Source organism: Chionomys nivalis, chromosome 3, assembly GCF_950005125.1.
Source record: "Chionomys nivalis chromosome 3, mChiNiv1.1, whole genome shotgun sequence".
NCBI lineage: Eukaryota > Metazoa > Chordata > Mammalia > Rodentia > Cricetidae > Chionomys > Chionomys nivalis.
Genome location: NC_080088.1, coordinates 47268405 through 47287268, shown reverse-complemented (window position 1 = coordinate 47287268; position 18864 = coordinate 47268405).

Below are 18864 nucleotides of genomic sequence, written 5' to 3'. Positions count from 1 at the left end.
AAGTGCCTATCTAAAGAAAGCAGAGAAATCTCACACTAGAGACTTAAAAGCCCACATGAAAACTCTTGAACAAAAGATGCAGACTCATTCAGAAGGAGTAGATTACAGGAAATAATCAAATTATGAGCTGAAATCAATAAAATAGAATCAAAGAAAGCAATATAAAGAATCAATGAAACAAAAAGCTGGTTCTTTGAGAAAAATCAACAAGATAGATAAATACTTATCCAAACTAACCAAAAGGCAGAGAGAGAACATCCAAGTTAACAAAATCAGAAATGAAAAGGGGACATAACAGACACTGAGGAAATCCAGAGAATCATTAGTTTATACATCAAAAAGCTGTACTTCACATAATTGGAAAATCTAAAAGAAATGGTCAATTTTCTGGATAGTTATCATATACCATAAGTTAAATCAAGACAATTTAAATATACCTATAACTCCCATGGAAATAGAAGCAGTCATCAAAAGTCTCCCAACCAAGAAAGTCCAAGGTCCAATAGTTTCAGCGCAAAATTCCACCAGAACTTCAAAGAAGAATTAATACTTACACTCCTCAAATTGGTCCATTCAATAGAAACAGACTGAACATTGCCAAATTCTTTTTATGAGGCTACAGTTACTCTGATACCCAAACCAAACAAAGACTCAGATAAGAAAGACAATTACAGGCCAATCTTCCCCATGAACACTGATGCAAAAAAATACTCAATAAAATACTGGCAAACAAAATCCAAGAACACATCAAAAAAATCATCCATCATGATCAAGGTGGCTTAATCCCAGCTTTTCAGGGATGGTTCAACATACAAACCCCATCAATGTAATCCACCATATAAACAAACTGAAATTTAAAAAAATGCATAGATTCTGAAAAAGCCTTTGTCACAATTCAACACCCGTTCATGATAAAAGTCTTGGAGACAGTAGGGATACAAGAAACATATCTAAACATAATAAAGGCAATATACAGCAAGCCAACAGCCAACATCAAACAAATGTATAAAAACTCAAAGTGATACCACTGAAATCAGGAACAAGACAAGGTTGTCCATGCTCTCCATACCTATTCAATATAGTACTTGAAAACAGCAAATGGAAATCAAGCAGACACAAATTATAAAAGAAGAAATAAAACTCTAATTATTTGCTGATGATGTGATCGTTTACATAAGTGACCCCAATAATTCTACCAAAGAACTCGCACAACTCAAAAACACCTTCAGTAATGTTGCAAGATCAAAGATTAATTCAAAAAATCAATAGCCCTTCTTTATACAGGCTGAGAAATAAATCAGAGGAACATCACCCTTCACAATAACCACAGATAACATAAATATCTTGTGGTAACTCTAAACAACCAAATGAAAGACCTGTATGAAAAGAACTTTAAAACTTTGAAGAAATAAATTAAAAAAGACACCAGAAAGTGGTAAGATCTCACATGCTCTTGGGTAGGTAGAATTAACATAGTAAAAATAGCAATTTTACCAAAAGCAATCTACAGATTCAATGCAATGCCCATCAAAATACTAGCAAAATTCTTCACAGACCTCAAAAGAATAATACTCAACTTCATATGAAAAAACAAAAAACCCAGGACAGCCAAAACAGTCATGTATAACAAAGGAACTTCTGGAGGCATCACAATTCCTGACTTCAAACTCTACTATGGCACTACATTAATCAAAATAATTTGGTATTGCTATAAAAACAGAAAGGTGGACCAATTGAACCAAATCAAAGACACTGATACTAATTCACACACCTATGAATACCTGATTTTTGATAAAAAAGCTAAAATAATACATCTTCAATTAATGGTCCTAACATACCCGGATATCAACATGTAGAAAATAGAAATAGATACATATCTATCTCCAAGCACAAAACTCAAGTCCAAATGTATCAAAGACCTCAATATAAATCCAGGCACACTGAACCTCATAGAAGAGAGAGTGAGAAGTAATCTTGAACACTTTGGTACAGGAAACAAACAACTTCCTAAATATAACACCAGTAGCATAGACACTGAGAGCAACAATAAATGGGACCTCCTGAAACTGAGAAGCTTCTGTAAGGCAAAGGACACAGTCAATAAGACAAAATGGTAGCCCACTGAATAGGAAACGATCTTCACCAACCACATATCAGAGAGAGGACTAATCTCCAAAATATATAAAGAACTCAAGAAGGTAGACATCAAATTACCAAATAATCCAATTAAAAATGGGGCACAGATCTAAACAGAGAATTCTCAATGAAAGAATCTCAAATGGCCAAAAGACACTGAAGGAACTGCTCAACATCCTTAGCCATCAGCGATATACAAATCAAAACAACTCTGAGATATCATCTTACACAAGTCAGAATGGCTAAAATCAAAAACATCAATGACAGCTTATGCTGGAGATGATGTTAAACAAGGGAACACTCTTCCATTGCTGGTGGGAGTGAACACTTGTACAGCCATTTTGGCAATCAGTATGCTGGTTTCTCAGAAAAGTGGGAATCAACCTACCTCAAGATCCAGCAATACCACTCGGGAATATACCCAAAGGATGTTCAATCATACCACAAGGACATCTGTTCAACTATGTTCATAGCAGCATTATTCATAATACCCAGAACCTGGAAACAACCTAGATGCCCCTCAACTGAAGAATGGATAAAGAAAATATGGTACATTTATACATTGGAGTACTACTCAGTGGGAAAAAACTATGACATCTTGAAATTTGCATGCAAACAGATGGAACTAGAAAAAACTGTCCTGAGTGTGGTAACCCAGATCCAGAAAGAGTAACATGGTATGTACTCACTCATAAGTGGATACTAGCTGTAAAGCAAAGGACATTGAGCCTAAAGTTTATGATCCTAAAGAAGCTAAGTAACAAGGTGAACCCTAAAAAAACATATATATATATATATCCACCTGGTAAATGGAAATAGAGAAGATCACCTGACAAAATTGGGATCATGGGGGTGGGGAGAGAAGGGAGGGTGAAAGGGGATGAGAAAGAAAAAGAGGGGGTGGAGAATTTGAGGTAACTAGTCGAGATGGAAGAAGGACACAGATGAGAGCAAGAAAAGACATATCTTGATTGAGGGAGCCATTATAGAGCTAGCAAGAAACCTGGAACTAGAGTAATTCCCAAGAATCCACAAGGATGACCCCAGCTAAGACCCTAAGCAATAGAGGAGAGTGTGCCTGAACTGTCCTTGTCCTGTAGTCAGATTGACTAATATCTTAAATATCACCATGTAACCTTCATCCAGCAGCTGATGGAAGCGAACCACATCAGAGCAATAGGATGAGCTCCCAAAGTCCAGTTGAAGAATGGGAGGAATGAGACTATGAGCAAAGAGGTCAAGACCATGATTGGATCACCCACTGAAGCAGTATACCTGAGCTAATGGGAGTTCACCAACTTCAGTCACACAGGAAGGAACCAGCTGAATGTCAGTGGCAGTTGTATGGTCAGACTTTGTACTGACTTTTTGGGAACCTATTCTCTTTGGATGGATACCTTGCTCAGCCAAGATATGGTAGGGAGGGCCTTGGACCTTCCTTAAAACAATGTGCCTTATCCTCTCTGAGGAGTGGATGGGTGGTGAAATGGGGGAATATGTGGAGGGAATGAGAGGAGGGGAGGGAGTGGGAACTTGAATTTGTATGTAAAATAAAAAAGTAGTTTGTTTTCTTTTGTTAAAAAAGAAAAGAAAAGAAATAAGAAAAGAAAATATGGTACATTTGCACAATGGAGTACTATTCAGCAGTGAAAAATAATGACTGTTGTCGATAGTTTCCGTCCTGCCCAGTTCCTGCAATCATTAAGTCCCAAAGAAATCACACAGAGGTCTACATTAGTTACAAACTGATTGGTCCACTAGCTCAGGCTTCTTGTTAACTCTTATAACTTACATTAGCCCATTATTCTTGTCTATACTAGCCACATGGCAGTCACATCTTGCTCCTTCTGTGGCTGGGTCAGGACTGCAGACTCCATCCTTTTCCCAGAATTCTCCTGTTCTCCTTGACCCACCTCTACTTCCTGTCTGGTTGTCCCACCTATACTTCCTGCCTGGCTACTGGCCAATCAGTGTTTATTTAAAATATAATTGACAGAATATAGACTATTGTCTCACAGCAAATGATTTCTTAAAATTTGTCTGCAACTAGTGGCTGGAACTAGAAAAAAAACATCAGATCCAGTAAGACATAGTATGTACTCACCCATAAGTGGATATTTGATGTAAAGCAAAGGATAACCAGCCTATAGTTCACAACTTCAGAGAAGCTAGGTAACTAGGAGAAGCCTAACAGAAACATACATGGATTCCCCTGGCAAGGGGAAATAGACAAAATCTCTTGAGAAAATTGGGAGTATGTGTATGCAGTGGGGAGAGGGTAGAAGTAGAGGAGGAAAAGAGAAAGAAAAATGGAGGGAGGAGGTGAACACAAGGAAACAGGATGGTCGAGATGGGGGAAGGACAGAGAGGGAGAACAAGAAAAGAGATATCTTGATTGAGGAAGCCATTATAGAACCAGAGAAAACCTTGGCACTAGTGAAATTCTCAGAAATCCACAAGAATGACCGCAGCTAAGATCCTAAGCATTAGTGGACAGGGTGCCTGAACTGGCCTTCCCCTGTAATCAGATTGATGATGTCATCATCAAGCCATCATCCAGCAACTGATGGAAGCAGATGAAGATATCCACAGCAGAGCACTGGGCTGAGCTCCCAAAGTCTGGTCAAAGAGAGGAAGGAGCTATAATATGAGCAAAGGGGCCAAGACCATGATGGGGATACCCACTGAAACAGCTTACCTGAGCTAATGGGAGCTCACTGACTCTAGACTGATAGTGGGTGAATCAGCATAGGACCAAAACAGGCCCTCTAAATGTGGGTGACAGTTGTATGGTGAGGACACTCTATGTGGCCATTGTCCATAAGACCAGGATTTATCCACACTGCATGAACTGTCTTTTTGGAGCCCATACTCTTTGGAGGTATACCATGGTCAGCCTAGATATAGTAGAGAGGGCCTTGGTACTGCCTCAAAGGAATATGCTAGACTTTGTTGACTCTCCATGGGAAGCCTTACCCTTTCTGCAGATTGGATGGGCTTCAGGATGCAAGGAGGGTGGAGGGATCGGGATCAGAGGAGGGTGTGGAAACTGGAAATAATACGTAAATTGAAAAATGAATGATTATTTTTAAAATATAAATTAATTGATAAATAAAATTAGACAGAAAAGTAGTATAGACATTGGATATATTAATAACAATATCAATTATAGTCATCAAAGAGACACTTATAAAACAGTTCCAATGTAAGAATACATATTTTTAAGTGTCCTAGTATGGTTATCAAAGTTGATTATGTGTAGGATCACAAAACAGATCTCTACATTTAAGGTTAGAGGCCAGCACGATGGCTTAGCAGGTAAAGGCACTGGTGGCCAAGCCTGAGGACCTGAGTTTGAACTCTGGAACTCACCTAGATAAAGAGAATAACTCCTATAGTTGTCCTGTGACCTCCACACAAATGTTGCACACACACAAACACACACACATTATGTGCATATATAGCTTTTAAAAATTTGAAGATTGTTAAATTAACTTCACGTAAAGGCCTCTCATGCTTCCTTAATTGTTGAAAATGAATTATTAATAGTGTATTTTATGTCAGACTTCTATTTTATACATTTTGAAGTAGAAGGAGATAAACTTGTATTTTTGTATTTGAAGTAAAAATCAATTTGATTTCACATTGATCAGCCTGCTTAGGAACTGTGGTTCTGGTGAAACAGAGCTAGGACTAGAGTTCTATCATCTTAGCTAGCAGGCTGGCCTGTGCCATCTTTGTAATAGTTATTTCAGACTCTGGTCCTTTTCTTGACCACCTCTTTATATTAATAACTTTTAATAGCTTTACTTCAAATGCTTAAGACTCAGTCATCTATGACACAAGTCTATAAACTGACCTGTTTCCAGGCCACCTGTAACTTTTTCACTTATAATAGAGGACAGTCCCTTCCTATCTGAGTTTAGTGCCTCTGCTTCACTCTGGATCCCACTGCTCCCTTCTCGGAATTCCCTCTTCCCCTCTCTCTCTCTCTCTCTCTCTCTCTCTCTCTCTCTCTCTCTCTCTCTCTCTCTCTCTCTCCCCTCTCTCCATCTGTCTATCTATCTATCTATCTATCTATCTATCTATCTATCTATCTGTCATCTATCATCTATCTATCTATCATCTATTTATCTATCTATTTATCTATCCCTTTCTTTCTTTCAGGGGTACAACCTTAAATATGGGAGAAGAAAGAAATATACTAAAACATTTCATTTTGGGCAGTCACTCATCTTCAAAGTCATAATAACAACTAACAGAATAAGGTCTTTGGAAGAATATTTGTAAAAGACCTGCTTATTATAAATAATCATCTTAAAGCAAGTGTTAAAGTTTTTTTGTTATCCTGCTACAGCGGTACATGCCTGTGATCCCAAGAGTTAGAAGATTGAGGCACAAGGATTATCATAGGCCAAAGTTAGCCAGAACAGTGGTTTCAGTTCCTTAAAACCTAAGAATGTCACACTTACCAGGCACCAAAATAATGATGGAGATCAGTAACCCCAAGACCAAAGTCCTCCCAACAGCATTCATCTGGAGTGGTTTCTAGTTAAACACAAATCACCATGAGCTCTGGATGGACTCAGTGAGTCTGTCCCTTGAGGTCAACGTTGTTTGTACTAATTTAAATCAGCAGATTTCAGGGTTACTTTTTTTTTTTTTATTTTGCCTATCTTTATCGTCATCTCCATTCTGTGTGCTATTGGATGATTAAGCCTGCACAGGAAAAAACATCAAAGATGTTTTTTGAGTGTTTGAAAAACAAGGCAAAGCTTAACTCATTCATTAATTCACAATATTAAAACATTAAGATATACTTTATGACAATTCCCCCTTTAAAGCAATATTTTAAAAGGATATATCACATACTAGAATATAAGCAAATATTGTATTGCAGCTTATGAATCTTTACATAGACATGAATTTGAACAAGCATTTGCAAAATTTCCAAACCGAGGTGCTGACATTTTGCTAATTCAAAGTTCCTGACACACTCTTCCTTGGTTTTCCTTCCCAAGAAACAAACGACACAGCTCTGACATCTCTCACCACTGGCCTGTGTAGTCAGTCAGTTACTGAGGTCCAGAGGAAGGCAGTGCTTTGAAGAGTTCATCCCTGCATGCTGGTTTGGACCTACCAAAGAATTTATCATCATTTATTCATAAGTTTCTTTGTGAATTTGAATTACTTTATTAGGCGACTAGCATATATAAACAAGAATTCTTGATTTTTATATACTTTTTTGGTTTCTATGGCACCCATTTTGTTGGATATATACCTACAAATAAAGGGGATGGATCATGAGATAGTGAGATTTTAAATCATTACTTGTTGTTATTGGTTAACTTGCCTGTCTACCCCCTCCTTTTTATCTTAAAATTATGTCTCAATACCTGAAAATGTAACCTTATTTTAAAATAAAGTCTTTTCATCTTTTCAATTAGTAAAAATGAAACTATATAGGGTTGGGATAGATTGGGCTCCAGTCCAGTGTAACTGGCATCCATATGAAAAATGAACGAGCACATCCATGCATATGAGATACATACCTGTGAAGACAAAGGCAAAGACAGAGGCCTGTTTCTTCTACAAGTCAGAAACCAACACAGATGCCACAGCCCCTAGAAGCTAGACAACAGGGAAAGACAAGTTCTTCCTTCCTGGATTAGAAAACTTTGACTCCTGTGATGACAAACCAGAGCACAAAGACACTTGGAAAGTAGAAATGTTCTTCCTTCCTTACAGTTCCATGAAGGGAAAAAACCACTGTGCAAAGTCACAAAGGCATAGGCTCAGCAATAGGGGAAGAGTGAGCTGGATGTGTAAGAAATGGCTCATGTGTGAAAAAGGGGTAGGGGTGGGGTAGGACTCCTGGGTTGGTTAGCTTGAATAACATTGCAAAGACCTGGGCATGGTTGTGTTTAGTATTTCCTGCTTTTATAAAAAAAATAGATCCTTTTCTCATACAGTGTATCCTGATTTCAGTTTCTCTTCCCTCTAATCCTCCCAGTTCCTCCCCACCTGTGCTCCCAACCATATCTACTCCCTTTCTGTCTCTCAGTAGAAAAAAAAGCAGACTTCTATGATATAATAACAAAACAGCAAAATAAAATATAATAAGATAAAACAAAGTCCACCACACTGAGGCTGAACAACAAAATAAACAGAAGAAAAAGAACCCCAAGAGAAGTCAGAAGAATCAGAGACCTACCTGCTCACATGCTCAGGAGTCCCATAAATACAGTAAACTGAAAACTATAACACAAACACTGAAGACCTGGGGCAGATCCCTGTGGCCTTGTGCTTGCTGCTTCAGTCTCTGTAAGGTCATGTGAACTTTGCTTAGTTGATTTAGAGAGTTTTGTTCTCCTGGTGCCTCCATCCCTCTGACTCTTCTACTCTTTCCATCTTCTCCGCTACAGGGCTCCTAGAGCGTTGAAGGGAGGGATTTGTTAGGGGCATCCCATTTAGAGCTGTGTTCTAAAATATATCTCTGTCTCTTTCTCTGTCTGTCTGTCTGTCTGTCTGTCTGTATCTGTCTCTCTGTGCATCCCTCTGTGTCAGTCTTCCTCTGTTTATCTCTGTTTCTGTTCCTCCCCCGGTCCCCCCGCATGCACGCGCGCGTGCATATGTGTGTATGTGTGTGTGTGTATGTGTGTACTGGCTGTGGTTTTCTGTATTTTTTCCCATCTGACAGGAGGAAGCTTCACTGATGTTGGCTTAATAAAGCACTGATTTATGAATATAGCAGAATATCATTAGGAGTCATTTTATTGTTACTTGGGTTTTTCAGACCAGTACTATTTGGTTTTATCCTCGGTATCTGGGCAAGCTACTCTCTGGTCCTAGGTCACTTAAGCACTGTTAGGTATTAGTTTTACCTCATGGAGTGGGACTTATGTTGATTCTGACATTGGTTCGGTACTCTCAGAAACTTTGTGCCATCATTGGCCTAGCCTATTTTGCAGGCAGGACAGATCAAAGGTTTTGTAGTGGCTAAATGGAGCTTAAGTTTCTCTTTTGGTAGCCTGCAGAGTACCTTCCTATACCAGACCCTTGAATGTGGGGCTGAAAGTTCAATTAGGCACTAGGTTGATCTCTCCATGTTCAATGAGTTATGTGGATGTTGTCTTCAGGGCCTTGCTGTCAATTTGTGTAGCTTATTTTCTTGGCAACAAACCAAGTTGTTTGGGGATTTTTTTTACCATGGGGCTCCTTTGGCTAAGAATTCAATTGGATGTAAACCTGATTCCAGTATAGGAATCTTCATTTGATGACAAGAGATGGCTAGTTGGGACTCCATTTCCTTCATTATTTGGAGACTTCATTAGGATCACCTTCATATATTTTAGGAGTTTCCACCTTTCTAGGTTTCCATACCACCTTTCAAATGCCCCTAAATTCTAGCCACCATCCCTGAATTCCATGTTCCCTTCTCCTCTCTACCTTACCCTCCTGTTCCCTCCCCCCACACCCAGCACACCCATAAAATCTATTCTATTTTCCCCTCCAACAGAGATTCATGTCCCCCCAAGTCCTTTCCTCTAATCTATTATAGGTATATGGCACTCAACATGGGGCACTGAATCTACAGAAAGCCTGAGAAAGCTTGGGAAAGAATAGAGTAAAGCATGTTTTCTTGGTAGCAGCAATTTCTCAGGTCCACTCTGTTTGCTAGAGGCAAGCAAGTGCTCTCATCTAAGACAGGCTTCCTGACTCAGCTTTAGCTGCAGCTCATTAAGAGGTCCTGCCACAAAACACTTAAATGGTATTGATAAAAGCTGAATGCATGCTTTTCGGTTTTCAGGCTTAGCAGGAAAAAAACTGCACCGTTTAAAAATGCCAGTTTTCTGGGCCGTCCGGCCAGGGCAAACTCTGACTTTCAAGCAGGCGGTTCTGACTATGGGAGCTTTTGAGTATTGCTTAATACTGTTGCAGCTTGCTTGCTGGCAAGGACCTTGAAACATTGTAGAGCTGCGGCAATGAACAGGGCTCTGGCGGGTACTTTAGCAACAAGGCTAAAATGGCAGAAAGCTAAGGAATGGGCTGAATCCAGCGTCAAAGCCACAGCTTTAATCCTACCTATATTGCTTGGTAAATTAAAGACTCATGTGGTCAGAAAAATAGAGAGATATACAGTAAAGAGAGATTCAAAAACAAAGAAAACTTCTAAATGATTTACAGTGTGTTAAAAATATATGCAGGCTAAAAGTTAAAGTTTTTAAAAGTAAAAAAAAAAATAAGGAAGAAAGAAAATAGTTGGGTGTGGTAGTACACACCTTTAATCCCAACACTTGGGAAGCAGAGGGAGATTGACCTCTGTGACTTCAAGGTGTGGAAGCACACACCTTTAATCCCAATGCCTGGAAGGCAGAGATAGAAGGATCTCTGAGAGTTCAAGGACAGTCTGGTCTACAGAGTTATTCCAAGACAAAGATATACAGAAAACCTGTCTCAAAATAAAAGTAAAAATAAACAAAATAGAGGTTAAAATAAAGTCACACGAAGATGGAAAATACAATGAGAATCTTGATACTATATGCTATTATGTTCTGTTTGAATTGTTTGAATGCTGAGAAAGGAGCAACAGATGCTAAAAGATACTTGTTTATAAATGCTGCTGAACTAATCCAAGATAGATATTTTCAAAATATCTTGACTTCAGAATTTCGATCTAAGGATATGATACTTTGGAAAAGAGTTTCTTCTTTTGTTTTCACAGAGGATGAGACACTGTGGATTGCTTCTATCACAATATGGTATGATAGACTATGCCCTCCTGAAAGGTGGCTGTGAACACCTTCAAAAAATTACTTTGCTCAACTGCCGACTGAGATGAACCTAGCACACAGGTTATACCCTCAAAGACCTGATTAACAGCACCCACATTCAGCAGGAAGCAGTTTGGAGAGAAATAACTGTGCCCATATTCCCAAATATTGCTTATAAATGTTCTTTTACATTTAAAGGGGGATATGATATAGATATGAATAATTTGCATTGATATGGATTTTGCTTTAGTGATTTAAATTTAAGGTCAATTTTGTTATAGGTATATGTATTTCTGACCTTGATTAAGGTATTGTGATTGTGTAGTTCATTTAAAAATGTAATGTATAGAGTCCCTGGCTCATTGGGGCATCCAGGAGTTCCTGTGTAGGTGCCGAGAAGTTTCATCGGGACGGGTGAGTGTGTGCTATCCTGGGGCGGACTGTCCAGGTAGAGAGCACAAACACCCCTCCCCCAGCTCCTGCTGCAGGGCTTGCTCTCCTACACACCCGCCCCCACCCCCACCCCCAAACCTGCCTTGTCTGCAAGGTCCTTAGCGGTGGAACAGTTTCCTGCCATTTCACTAAGGCTACCAACCCAGAGCAGTGAGTCCCTGACCAGAGGGCAGGCCTCAAGGTCCCCGCCAGGGAAAGCGGGCCCCTGCTGCTGGGGCTGCAGTCTCTGCTGTGATCTGCTGGACCTGCTCTGCCTGCGCCCTACTTCCCTTAGTCCCTGGCTCATTGGGGCATCCAGGAGTTCCTGTGTAGGTGCCGAGAAGTTTCATCGGGACGGGTGAGTGTGTGCTATCCTAGGGCGGACTGTCCAGGTAGAGAGCACAAACACCCCTCCCCCAGCTCCTGCTGCAGGGCTTGCTCTCCTACACACCCGCCCCCACCCCCACCCCCAAACCTGCCTTGTCTGCAAGGTCCTTAGCGGTGGAACAGTTTCCTGCCATTTCACTAAGGCTACCAACCCAGAGCAGTGAGTCCCTGACCAGAGGGCAGGCCTCAAGGTCCCCGCCAGGGAAAGCGGGCCCCTGCTGCTGGGGCTGCAGTCTCTGCTGTGATCTGCTGGACCTGCTCTGCCTGCGCCCTACTTCCCTTAGTCCCTGGCTCATTGGGGCATCCAGGAGTTCCTGTGTAGGTGCCGAGAAGTTTCATCGGGACGGGTGAGTGTGTGCTATCCTAGGGCGGACTGTCCAGGTAGAGAGCACAAACACCCCTCCCCCAGCTCCTGCTGCAGGGCTTGCTCTCCTACACACCCGCCCCCACCCCCACCCCCAAACCTGCCTTGTCTGCAAGGTCCTTAGCTGTGGAACAGTTTCCTGCCATTTCACTAAGGCTACCAACCCAGAGCAGTGAGTCCCTGACCAGAGGGCAGGCCTCAAGGTCCCCGCCAGGGAAAGCGGGCCCTTGCTGCTGGGGCTGCAGTCTCTGCTGTGATCTGCTGGACCTGCTCTGCCTGCGCCCTACTTCCCTTAGTCCCTGGCTCATTGGGGCATCCAGGAGTTCCTGTGTAGGTGCCGAGAAGTTTCATTGGGACGGGTGAGTGTCCAGGTAGAGAGCACAAACACCCCTCCCCCAGCTCCTGCTGCAGGGCTTGCTCTCCTACACACCCGCCCCCACCCCCACCCCCAAACCTGCCTTGTCTGCAAGGTCCTTAGCTGTGGAACAGTTTCCTGCCATTTCACTAAGGCTACCAACCCAGAGCAGTGAGTCCCTGACTAGAGGGCAGGCCTCAAGGTCCCCGCCAGGGAAAGCGGGCCCCTGCTGCTGGGGCTGCAGTCTCTGCTGTGATCTGCTGGACCTGCTCTGCCTGCGCCCTACTTCCCTTAGTCCCTGGCTCATTGGGGCATCCAGGAGTTCCTGTGTAGGTGCCAAGAAGTTTCATCGGGACGGGTGAGTGTGTGCTATCCTGGGGCGGACGGTCCCGGTAGAGAGCACAAACGCCCCTACACTAAGGCTACCCAACCAGAGCAGCGGGCAGGCCTCAGCAACCCCCGAAAGGGAGCGCAGGCACCTCCAGCTTGTACTGCAGTGTCGCCTGTGTTCTACTGGACCCCGCCCGACCCCTTGCATTCGGCCTTCTTTACGCGGGTCATTGGAATACCACGCATCCATGTTTTGGTGTTGAGGAGTTCACCTGGAAGGGAACGGTTCCTGCCCCTACACTGAGGAGATACACCTAGAGAGTTAGTCACAGCAAAGACTGGTCCAAGACATCTGGCCTCTCCTGGCTCCATTTGAAGGAAAAGATGGGCAGGCGCCAATGCAAGAATTCCCCCAACAACTTGAAAGGCAACGTGACATCACCAGGATCCAGGAATCCCGAAATGAGAAGTCTAAACCCTAATACAGAAGAATTAGAAGAATTTGACTCAAAAGTGAATTTTATGAAAATAATAGAGGACCTTAAACAGGAGGTGAAAAACTGCCACAACCAATTAGAGATTACAAACAAAAAGGTAGAGGAAATGAATAAATCTCTCAAAGATACCCAAGAAAACCAAGAGAAACAAGAAAAAGTAATCAAACAGGTAAGGGAAACGGTTCAAGACTTGAAGAACGAAATGGAAGTAATAAAGAAAACACAAACCGAGGGAAGGATGGAGATGGAAAATTTGAATAAACGAACAGGAACTACAGAGACAAGTACCACCAACAGATTACAAGAGATAGAAGAAAGAATCTCAGACACTGAAGATACCATAGAGAAAATAAACACTCTCATCAAAGAAAACAGCATAACCAACAAATTCTCATCACAAAACATTCAGGAAATCTGGGACACAATAAAAAGACCAAACCTAAGAATAATAGGGATAGAAGAAGGAGAAGAAGTACAGCTCAATGGTCCAGAAAATATATTTAATAAAATTATAGAAGAAAACTTTCCCAACCTTAAGAAAGATATTCCTTTGAAGGTCCAAGAAGCATACAGAACACCAAATCGACTGGATCAAAAAAAAACATCTCCTCGTCATATAATAATCAAAACACAAAACATACAGAATAAAGAAAGAATATTAAGAGCTGCAAAGGAAAAAGGTCAAGTTACCTATAAAGGTAAACCTATCAGACTTACACCTGATTTCTCTATGGAAACCATGAAAGCCAGAAGGTCCTGGATAGATATACTGCAGAAACTACGAGACCATGGATGCAAGCCCAGACTACTATACCCAGCCAAGCTTTCGTTCACTATAAATGGAGAAAACAAAGTTTTCCAGGATAAAAACAAATTTAAACAATACGTAGCCACAAATCCAGCCCTTCAGAAAGTAATTGAAGGAAAATCACAAACCAAGGAGTCCAACAATGCCCACAATAACTCAGACATCTAAAGACCCTTCACCAGCACAACTTGAAGAAGGGAAACACACAAACTCTACTACCAAAGGAAAGAAAGAAAGAAAGGAAAAATGACCGGAGTTAACAACCACTGGTCATTAATATCACTTAATATCAATGGACTCAACTCACCTATAAAGAGGCACAGGCTAAGAGATTGGATACGAAAACAGGATCCAACATTCTGCTGCTTACAAGAAACACACCTCAACCACAAAGACAGACATCTACTCAGAGTAAAGGGCTGGGAAAAGGTTTATCAAGCAAACGGACCTAAGAAACAAGCAGGTGTGGCCATACTAATTTCTAAGAAAGTTGACTTCAAACTAAAATCAATCAAAAGAGATGGAGATGGACATTTTTTACTCATAACAGGAACAATTCACCAGGATGAAATCTCAATCCTGAATATATATGCCCCTAATATAAAAGCACCCACTTATGTAAAAGAAACGTTACTAAAACTCAAGGCAGTCATCAAACCACACACACTAATAGTAGGAGATTTCAACACTCCTCTCTCACCAATGGACAGGTCAATCAAACAGAAACCTAACAGAGAAATAAGAGGATTAAGGGAGGTAATGAATCAAATGGACTTAACAGACATCTATAGAACATTCCACCCAAATAGGAAAGAATATACCTTCTTCTCTGCAGCTCATGGAACCTTCTCGAAAATAGACCACATACTCGGTAACAAAGCAAACTTACACAGTTACAAAAAAATATCGGTAACCACCTGTGTCTTATCAGATCACCATGGATTAAAGTTAGAATTCAACAACAATGCTATCCCCAGAAAGCCTATGAACTCATGGAAACTGGACAGTCAACTACTGAACCTCACCTGGATCAAGGAAGAAATAAAGAAAGAAATTAAAGTCTTTCTTGAATTCAATGAAAACGAAGACTCAACATACTCAAACCTATGGGACACTATGAAAGCAGTGCTAAGAGGAAAATTCATAGCATTAAGTGCCCACTTAAAGAAAACGGAGAAAGCACACATTGGAGACTTAATAGCCCACCTGAAAGCTTTAGAAAAAAAAGAAGCAGACTCACCTAGGAGAAGTAGAAGACTGGAAATAATCAAATTGAGGGCTGAAATCAACAAAATAGAAACACAGAAAACAATCCAAAGAATCAATGAAACAAAAAGCTGGTTCATGGAGAAAATCAATAAGATTGATAAACCCCTATCCAAACTAATCAAACGGCGGAGAGAGAATACGCAAATTAACAAAATCAGAAACGAAAAGGGAGACATAACCACAGACTCAGAGGAAATTCAGAGAATCATTAGATCTTACTACAAAAATCTGTATGCCACAAAATTGGAAAATGTTATAGAAATGGACACTTTTTTAGATAAGTACCATATACCAAAGTTAAACCAGGACCAGGTGAACAATCTAAATAGACCTGTTAGTCGCGAAGAATTAGAAGTTGTTATAAAAAACCTCCCCACCAAAAAAAGCCCAGGTCCAGATGGCTTCAATGCAGAATTCTACCAGAACTTCCAAGAAGACCTAATACCTATACTCCTTAATGTATTTCACAATATTGAAACAGAGAAGTCATTGCCAAATTCCTTTTATGAAGCTGAAGTTACTCTGATACCAAAACCACACAAAGACACAACCAAGAAAGAGAACTACAGGCCAATCTCACTCATGAACATCGACGCAAAAATACTCAATAAAATACTGGCAAACCGAATCCAAGAACACATCAGAAAAATTATCCATTATGATCAAGTAGGCTTCATCCCAGAGATGCAGGGCTGGTTCAACATACGAAAATCTATCAATGTAATCCATCATATAAATAAACTGAAAGAAAAAAACCATATGATCATTTCATTAGATGCTGAAAAAGCATTTGACAAAATTCAACATCCCTTTATGATAAAGGTCTTAGAGAGATTAGGAATACAAGGGTGGTTCCTAACTATAATAAAAGCTATTTATAGCAAGCCGTCAGCTAACATCAAATTAAATGGAGAGAAACTCAAAGCTATTCCACTAAAATCAGGAACACGACAAGGTTGTCCACTCTCTCCATACCTCTTTAATATAGTGCTTGAAATTCTAGCAATAGCAATAAGACAACATAAGGGGATCAAAGGGATTCAAATCGGAAAGGAAGAAGTTAAACTTTCATTATTTGCAGACGATATGATAGTGTACATAAGCGACCCCAAAAACTCCAGCAAAGAACTCCTTCAGCTGATAAACACCTTTAGTAGCGTTGCAGGATACAAGATCAATTCCAAAAAATCAGTTGCCCTCCTATACACAAAGGATAAGGAAGCAGAGATGGAAATCAGAGAAGCATCACCCTTCACGATAGCCACAAATAGCATAAAATATCTTGGGGTAACCCTAACCAAGGAAGTAAAGGATCTATTTGACAAGAACTTTAAGTCAATGAAGAAAGAAATTGAGGAGGATACCAGAAAATGGAAGGATCTCCCTTGCTCTTGGATAGGGAGGATCAACATAGTAAAAATGGCAATTCTACCAAGGGCAATTTATAGATTCAATGCAATCCCCATCAAAATCCCATCAAAATTCTTCACAGATCTTGAGAGGACAATAATCAACTTTATATGGAGAAACAAAAAACCCAGGATAGCCAAAACAATCTTATATAATAAAGGATCGTCTGGAGGCATTACCATCCCTGACTTCAAACTCTATTACAGAGCCTCAGTATTGAAAACAGTTTGGTATTGGCATAAAAACAGAGAAGTCGACCAATGGAACCGAGTAGAAGACCCTGATTTTAACCCACAAACTTATGAACACCTAATTTTTGATAAAGGAGCTAAAAGTATTCAATGGAAAAAAGAGAGCATCTTCAACAAATGGTGCTGGCAGAACTGGTTGTCAACGTGTAGAAGAATGAAAATAGATCCATATCTATCACCATGCACAAAACTCAAGTCCAAATGGATTAAAGACCTCAATATTAGTCTGAACACACTGAACCTGATAGAAGAAAAAGTTGGAAGTACTCTACAACATATGGGTACAGGAGATCACTTCCTACGTTTATCCCCAGCAGCACAGACATTAAGGGCAACATTGAATAAATGGGACCTCCTGAAACTGAGTAGCTTCTGTAAAGCAAAGGACACTGTCACTAAGACAAAAAGGCAACCCACTGACTGGGAGAAGATCTTCACCAACCCTGCAACAGACAAAGGTCTGATCACCAAAATATATAAAGAACTCAAGAAACTAAACTTTAAAATGCTAATGAACCCAATAAAAAAATGGGGCACTGATCTGAACAGAGAATTCTCAACAGAAGAAATTCAAATGGCCAAAAGACACCTAAGGTCATGCTCAACCTCCTTAGCGATAAGGGAAATGCAAATTAAAACAACTTTGAGATACCATCTTACACCTGTCAGAATGGCTAAAATCAAGAACACCAATGATAGCCTTTGCTGGAGAAAGAGGCACACTCATTCATTGCTGGTGGGAATGCAAACTTGTGCAACCACTTTGGAAATCAGTGTGGCAATTTCTCAGGAAATTTGGGATCAACCTACCCCAAGATCCAGTAATACCACTATTGGGAATATACCCAAGAGATGCCACATCAAATGACAAAAGTATCTGTTCAACTATGTTCATAGCAGCATTGTTTGTAATAGCCAAAACCTGGAAACAACCTAGATGCCCTTCAATGGAGGAATGGATGAAGAAAGTGTGGAATATATACATATTAGAGTACTACTCAGCAGTAAAAAACAATGACTTCTCGAATTTTGCGTGCAAATGGATGGAAATAGAAAACACTATCCTGAGTGAGGTATCCCAGACTCAAAAAGAGGAACATGGGATGTACTCACTCATAATCGGTTTCTAACCATAAAATAAAAGACATTAAGCATATAATGTGTGATCCTATAGAAGCTAAATAAGAAAGTGAACCCAAAGAAAATCATATAGTCATCCGCATGGAGAGGGGGAAGTAGACAAGATTCCAGGGCAAAAACTGGGAACTTGCGGGTGAGGTGGCATGGGGCAAAGGGGAAATGGGATGAGAAATATGAGAAGGGGAGGATGGGAGGAGCTCGGAGGATTGGGATGGTTGGGATATAGGAAGGATGGATACGGGAGCAGCGAAGTATATATCCTATCTAAGGGAGCCATCTTAGGGTTGGCAAGAGACTTGACTCTTGAGGGGTTCGCAGGTGTCCAGGAATATGTCCCCAGCTGGTACCTTGGGCAACTAAGGAGAGGGAACCTGAAATGACCCTATCCTATACTGATGAATATCTTGCATATCACCTTAGAACCTTCATCTGGCGATGGATCGAGGTAGAGACAGAGTCTCAATTTGGAGCAACGGTCTGAGCTCTTAAGGTCCAAATGAGGAGCAGAAGGAGGGAGAACATGAGCAAAAAATCAGGACCACGAGGGATGCACCCACCCACTGTGACAGTGGAACTGATTTATTGGGAGCCCACCAAGGCCAGCTGGTCTGGGACTGAATAAGCATGGGTTGATTCCGGACTCTCTGAGCATGGCGGTCAATGAAGACTGATGAGAAGCCAAGGACAATGGCACTAGGTTTCGATCCTAAT